We start from the raw sequence: 7,567 nt of genomic DNA on the forward strand, positions 1-7,567 counted from the left end.
CTTTTCAATCTTTCCTAATTTTTCCTCCTTTTGGCCCTGCTGTGGCATTCCTTCAATCTGCCTATTCTGTGTCATAACTTGGAAGAAAAACAAGTCCCAAATTGAAGCTGTGCTAAAAGATGGATCATTCAATTATAGAATTTCAAAACATAAGGCCTTGTCATTGAACCAGAATCTATTGCATACTGCAAATTGTCAATGTCGTTGAATGAATGCTATTCATAATTTACTTGGTTTCTTAATTGTCATGACTGAAAATGAAATCCTGTTCCACGTTTTTGCTGTGCATGGAATACAACTCAACTCAATGTTGTTTCGCTAAGTTAACCACTTGAAATGTTCGATTGGTTCTTATGTGTTCCCTGCATTTCATATGGAAAGCTTGTGGTGCTGTGGCTTAGTTGGTTAAAGCGCCTGTATTGTAAACAGGAGATCCTGAGTTCGAATCTCAGTAGTGCCTTGTTTTCATCATCTCAGAAACAAACTTCCTATCTTAAAAATGGGAATTCCATTGACGTACAACCTCAAACTTACCATGGCTACGTCTCTACTGATAGTGCAATTGTGAAATTTAGAGTTTCTTCTGCATAAGAAATGAACCAGTGCTCAGGGTTTTAATACATGTGGTAAGTACGTAGCGCTGTGGCTTAGTTGTCTAAAGTGCCTGTCTTGTAAACAGGAGACCCTAAGTTCAAATCTCAGCAGTGCCTTGTCTTCATCATCTCAGAAACAAACTTCCTAGCTAAGAAATGGGAATTTCAATGACGTATAACTCAAAATTTCCTTGGCTACGTCTCTACTAATAATGCAATTGTGATTTTAAGAATTTCTTCTGCATAAGAAATGAACCAGTCCTCAGGGTTTTAATTCCAACTTTTCAATCTTTCCTAATTTTTCCTCCTTTTGGCCCTGCTGTGGCATTCCTTCAATCTGCCTATTCTGTGTCATAACTTGGAAGAAAAACAAGTCCCAAATTGAAGCTGTGCTAAAAGATGGATCATTCAATTATAGAATTTCAAAACATAAGGCCTTGTCATTGAACCAGAATCTATTGCATACTGCAAATTGTCAATGTCGTTGAATGAATGCTATTCATAATTTACTTGGTTTCTTAATTGTCATGACTGAAAATGAAATCCTGTTCCACGTTTTTGCTGTGCATGGAATACAACTCAACTCAATGTTGTTTCGCTAAGTTAACCACTTGAAATGTTCGATTGGTTCTTATGTGTTCCCTGCATTTCATATGGAAAGCTTGTGGTGCTGTGGCTTAGTTGGTTAAAGCGCCTGTATTGTAAACAGGAGATCCTGAGTTCGAATCTCAGTAGTGCCTTGTTTTCATCATCTCAGAAACAAACTTCCTATCTTAAAAATGGGAATTCCATTGACGTACAACCTCAAACTTACCATGGCTACGTCTCTACTGATAGTGCAATTGTGAAATTTAGAGTTTCTTCTGCATAAGAAATGAACCAGTTCTCAGGGTTTTAATACATGTGGTAAGTACGTAGCGCTGTGGCTTAGTTGTCTAAAGTGCCTGTCTTGTAAACAGGAGACCCTGAGTTCAAATCTCAGCAGTGCCTTGTCTTCATCATCTCAGAAACAAACTTCCTAGCTAAGAAATGGGAATTTCAATGACGTATAACTCAAATTTTCCGTGGCTACGTCTCTACTAATAATGCAATTGTGATTTTAAAAATTTCTTCTGCATAAGAAATGAACCAGTCCTCAGGGTTTTAATTCCAACTTTTCAATCTTTCCTAATTTTTCCTCCTTTTGGCCCTGCTGTGGCATTCCTTCAATCTGCCTATTCTGTGTCATAACTTGGAAGAAAAACAAGTCCCAAATTGAAGCTGTGCTAAAAGATGGATCATTCAATTATAGAATTTCAAAACATAAGGCCTTGTCATTGAACCAGAATCTATTGCATACTGCAAATTGTCAATGTCGTTGAATGAATGCTATTCATAATTTACTTGGTTTCTTAATTGTCATGACTGAAAATGAAATCCTGTTCCACGTTTTTGCTGTGCATGGAATACAACTCAACTCAATGTTGTTTCGCTAAGTTAACCACTTGAAATGTTCGATTGGTTCTTATGTGTTCCCTGCGTTTCACGAGGAAAGCTTGTGGCGCTGTGGCTTAGTTGGTTAAAGCGCCTGTCTTGTAAACAGGAGATCCTGAGTTCGAATCTCAGTAGTGCCTTGTTTTCATCATCTCAGAAACAAACTTCCTATCTTAAAAATGGGAATTCCATTGACGTACAACCTCAAACTTACCATGGCTACGTCTCTACTGATAGTGCAATTGTGAAATTTAGAGTTTCTTCTGCATAAGAAATGAACCAGTGCTCAGGGTTTTAATACATGTGGTAAGTACGTAGCGCTGTGGCTTAGTTGTCTAAAGTGCCTGTCTTGTAAACAGGAGACCCTAAGTTCAAATCTCAGCAGTGCCTTGTCTTCATCATCTCAGAAACAAACTTCCTAGCTAAGAAATGGGAATTTCAATGACGTATAACTCAAAATTTCCTTGGCTACGTCTCTACTAATAATGCAATTGTGATTTTAAGAATTTCTTCTGCATAAGAAATGAACCAGTCCTCAGGGTTTTAATTCCAACTTTTCAATCTTTCCTAATTTTTCCTCCTTTTGGCCCTGCTGTGGCATTCCTTCAATCTGCCTATTCTGTGTCATAACTTGGAAGAAAAACAAGTCCCAAATTGAAGCTGTGCTAAAAGATGGATCATTCAATTATAGAATTTCAAAACATAAGGCCTTGTCATTGAACCAGAATCTATTGCATACTGCAAATTGTCAATGTCGTTGAATGAATGCTATTCATAATTTACTTGGTTTCTTAATTGTCATGACTGAAAATGAAATCCTGTTCCACGTTTTTGCTGTGCATGGAATACAACTCAACTCAATGTTGTTTCGCTAAGTTAACCACTTGAAATGTTCGATTGGTTCTTATGTGTTCCCTGCATTTCACGTGGAAAGCTTGTGGAGCTGTGGCTTAGTTGGTTAAAGCGCCTGTCTTGTAAACAGGAGATCCTGAGTTCGAATCTCAGCAGTGCCTTGTTTTCATCATCTCTTTAACAAACTTCCTATCTTAAAAATGGGAATTCCATTGACGTACAACCTCAAACTTACCATGGCTACATCTCTACTGATAGTGCAATTGTGAAATTTAGAGTTTCTTCTGCATAAGAAATGAACCAGTGCTCAGGGTTTTAATACATGTGGTAAGTACGTAGCGCTGTGGCTTAGTTGTCTAAAGTGCCTGTCTTGTAAACAGGAGACCCTGAGTTCAAATCTCAGCAGTGCCTTGTCTTCATCATCTCAGAAACAAACTTCCTAGCTAAGAAATGGGAATTTCAATGACGTATAACTCAAATTTTCCGTGGCTACGTCTCTACTAATAATGCAATTGTGATTTTAAGAATTTCTTCTGCATAAGAAATGAACCAGTCCTCAGGGTTTTAATTCCAACTTTTCAATCTTTCCTAATTTTTCCTCCTTTTGGCCCTGCTCTGGCATTCCTTCAATCTGCCTATTCTGTGTCATAACTTGGAAGAAAAACAAGTCCCAAATTGAAGCTGTGCTAAAAGATAGATCATTCAATTATAGAATTTCAAAACATAAGGCCTTGTCATTGAACCAGAATCTATTGCATACTGCAAATTGTCAATGTCGTTGAATGAATGCTATTCATAATTTACTTGGTTTCTTAATTGTCATGACTGAAAATGAAATCCTGTTCCACGTTTTTGCTGTGCATGGAATACAACTCAACTCAATGTTGTTTCGCTAAGTTAACCACTTGAAATGTTCGATTGGTTCTTATGTGTTCCCTGCATTTCACGTGGAAAGCTTGTGGAGCTGTGGCTTAGTTGGTTAAAGCGCCTGTATTGTAAACAGGAGATCCTGAGTTCGAATCTCAGTAGTGCCTTGTTTTCATCATCTCAGAAACAAACTTCCTATCTTAAAAATGGGAATTCCATTGACGTACAACCTCAAACTTACCATGGCTACGTCTCTACTGATAGTGCAATTGTGAAATTTAGAGTTTCTTCTGCATAAGAAATGAACCAGTTCTCAGGGTTTTAATACATGTGGTAAGTACGTAGCGCTGTGGCTTAGTTGTCTAAAGTGCCTGTCTTGTAAACAGGAGACCCTGAGTTCAAATCTCAGCAGTGCCTTGTCTTCATCATCTCAGAAACAAACTTCCTAGCTAAGAAATGGGAATTTCAATGACGTATAACTCAAATTTTCCGTGGCTACGTCTCTACTAATAATGCAATTGTGATTTTAAAAATTTCTTCTGCATAAGAAATGAACCAGTCCTCAGGGTTTTAATTCCAACTTTTCAATCTTTCCTAATTTTTCCTCCTTTTGGCCCTGCTGTGGCATTCCTTCAATCTGCCTATTCTGTGTCATAACTTGGAAGAAAAACAAGTCCCAAATTGAAGCTGTGCTAAAAGATGGATCATTCAATTATAGAATTTCAAAACATAAGGCCTTGTCATTGAACCAGAATCTATTGCATACTGCAAATTGTCAATGTCGTTGAATGAATGCTATTCATAATTTACTTGGTTTATTAATTGTCATGACTGAAAATGAAATCCTGTTCCACGTTTTTGCTGTGCATGGAATACAACTCAACTCAATGTTGTTTCGCTAAGTTAACCACTTGAAATGGTCGATTGGTTCTTATGTGTTCCCTGCATTTCATATGGAAAGCTTGTGGTGCTGTGGCTTAGTTGGTTAAAGCGCCTGTATTGTAAACAGGAGATCCTGAGTTCGAATCTCAGTAGTGCCTTGTTTTCATCATCTCAGAAACAAACTTCCTATCTTAAAAATGGGAATTCCATTGACGTACAACCTCAAACTTACCGTGGCTACGTCTCTACTGATAGTGCAATTGTGAAATTTAGAGTTTCTTCTGCATAAGAAATGAACCAGTTCTCAGGGTTTTAATACATGTGGTAAGTACGTAGCGCTGTGGCTTAGTTGTCTACAGTGCCTGTCTTGTAAACAGGAGACCCTGAGTTCAAATCTCAGCAGTGCCTTGTCTTCATCATCTCAGAAACAAACTTCCTAGCTAAGAAATGGGAATTTCAATGACGTATAACTCAAATTTTCCTTGGCTACGTCTCTACTAATAATGCAATTGTGATTTTAAGAATTTCTTCTGCATAAGAAATGAAACAGTCCTCAGGGTTTTAATTCCAACTTTTCAATCTTTCCTAATTTTTCCTCCTTTTGGCCCTGCTGTGGCATTCCTTCAATCTGCCTATTCTGTGTCATAACTTGGAAGAAAAACAAGTCCCAAATTGAAGCTGTGCTAAAAGATGGATCATTCAATTATAGAATTTCAAAACATAAGGCCTTGTCATTGAACCAGAATCTATTGCATACTGCAAATTGTCAATGTCGTTGAATGAATGCTATTCATAATTTACTTGGTTTCTTAATTGTCATGACTGAACATGAAATCCTGTTCCACGTTTTTGCTGTGCATGGAATACAACTCAACTCAATGTTGTTTCCCTAAGTTAACCACTTGAAATCTTCGATTTCCAGTGAAATTGTGAAATTTAGAGTTTCTTCTGCATAAGAAATGAACCAGTGCTCAGGGTTTTAATACATGTGGTAAGTACGTAGCGCTGTGGCTTAGTTGTCTAAAGTGCCTGTCTTGTAAACAGGAGACCCTGAGTTCAAATCTCAGCAGTGCCTTGTCTTCATCATCTCAGAAACAAACTTCCTAGCTAAGAAATGGGAATTTCAATGACGTATAACTCAAATTTTCCTTGGCTACGTCTCTACTAATAATGCAATTGTGATTTTAAGAATTTCTTCTGCATAAGAAATGAACCAGTCCTCAGGGTTTTAATTCCAACTTTTCAATCTTTCCTAATTTTTCCTCCTTTTGGCCCTGCTGTGGCATTCCTTCAATCTGCCTATTCTGTGTCATAACTTGGAAGAAAAACAAGTCCCAAATTGAAGCTGTGCTAAAAGATGGATCATTCAATTATAGAATTTCAAAACATAAGGCCTTGTCATTGAACCAGAATCTATTGCATACTGCAAATTGTCAATGTCGTTGAATGAATGCTATTCATAATTTACTTGGTTTCTTAATTGTCATGACTGAAAATGAAATCCTGTTCCACGTTTTTGCTGTGCATGGAATACAACTCAACTCAATGTTGTTTCGCTAAGTTAACCACTTGAAATGGTCGATTGGTTCTTATGTGTTCCCTGCATTTCACATGGAAAGCTTGTGGTGCTGTGGCTTAGTTGGTTAAAGCGCCTGTATTGTAAACAGGAGATCCTGAGTTCGAATCTCAGTAGTGCCTTGTTTTCATCATCTCAGAAACAAACTTCCTATCTTAAAAATGGGAATTCCATTGACGTACAACCTCAAACTTACCATGGCTACGTCTCTACTGATAGTGAAATTTAGAGTTTCTTCTGCATAAGAAATGAACCAGTGCTCAGGGTTTTAATACATGTGGTAAGTACGTAGCGCTGTGGCTTAGTTGTCTAAAGTGCCTGTCTTGTAAACAGGAGACCCTGAGTTCAAATCTCAGCAGTACCTTGTTTTCATCTCAGAAACAAACTTCCTATCTAAGAAATGGGAATTTCAATGACGTATAACTCAAATTTTCCGTGGCTACGTCTCTACTAATAATGCAATTGTGATTTTAAGAATTTCTTCTGCATAAGAAATGAACCAGTCCTCAGGGTTTTAATTCCAACTTTTCAATCTTTCCTAATTTTTCCTCCTTTTGGCCCTGCTGTGGCATTCCTTCAATCTGCCTATTCTGTGTCATAACTTGGAAGAAAAACAAGTCCCAAATTGAAGCTGTGCTAAAAGATGGATCATTCAATTATAGAATTTCAAAACATAAGGCCTTGTCATTGAACCAGAATCTATTGCATACTGCAAATTGTTAATGTCGTTGAATGAATGCTATTCATAATTTACTTTTTTTCTTAATTGTCATGACTGGAAATGAAATCCTGTTCCACGTTTTTGCTGTGCATGGAATACAACTCAACTCAATGTTGTTTCGCTAAGTTAACCACTTGAAATGTTCGATTGGTTCTTATGTGTTCCCTGCATTTCACGTGGAAATTTTGTGGCGCTGTGGCTTAGTTGGTTAAAGCGCCTGTCTTGTAAACAGGAGATCCTGAGTTCGAATCTCAGCAGTGCCTTGTTTTCATCATCTCAGAAACAAACTTCCTATCTTAAAAATGGGAATTCCATTGACGTACAACCTCAAACTTCCCATGGCTACGTCAATACTGATAGTGCAATTGTGAAATTTAGAGTTTCTTCTGCATAAGAAATGAACCAGTGCTCAGGGTTTTAATACATGTGGTAAGTACGTAGCGCTGTGGCTTAGTTGTCTAAAGTGCCTGTCTTGTAAACAGGAGACCCTGAGTTCAAATCTCAGCAGTGCCTTGTCTTCATCATCTCAGAAACAAACTTCCTAGCTAAGAATTGGGAATTTCAATGACGTATATTTCAAATTTTCCGTGGCTACGTTTCTAC

The 7,567-nt window shown here is 37.6% G+C and overlaps 2 non-coding genes across 2 annotated transcripts; both read left to right on the forward strand.

The window, feature by feature from the left end:
- The first annotated feature begins 2,132 nt into the window (after positions 1-2,132).
- On the forward strand, positions 2,133-2,206 carry TRNAT-UGU (transfer RNA threonine (anticodon UGU)). Its single transcript has one exon. It is a non-coding gene; the product is annotated as a tRNA-Thr (tRNA).
- A 4,947-nt stretch (positions 2,207-7,153) lies between these two features.
- TRNAT-UGU (transfer RNA threonine (anticodon UGU)) lies at positions 7,154-7,227 on the forward strand. The gene has a single exon. It is a non-coding gene; the product is annotated as a tRNA-Thr (tRNA).
- Positions 7,228-7,567: the final 340 nt, after the last annotated feature.

The sequence above is a fragment of the Ranitomeya imitator genome, chromosome 7 (assembly GCF_032444005.1).
Source record: "Ranitomeya imitator isolate aRanImi1 chromosome 7, aRanImi1.pri, whole genome shotgun sequence".
Classification (NCBI taxonomy): Eukaryota; Metazoa; Chordata; class Amphibia; order Anura; family Dendrobatidae; genus Ranitomeya; species Ranitomeya imitator.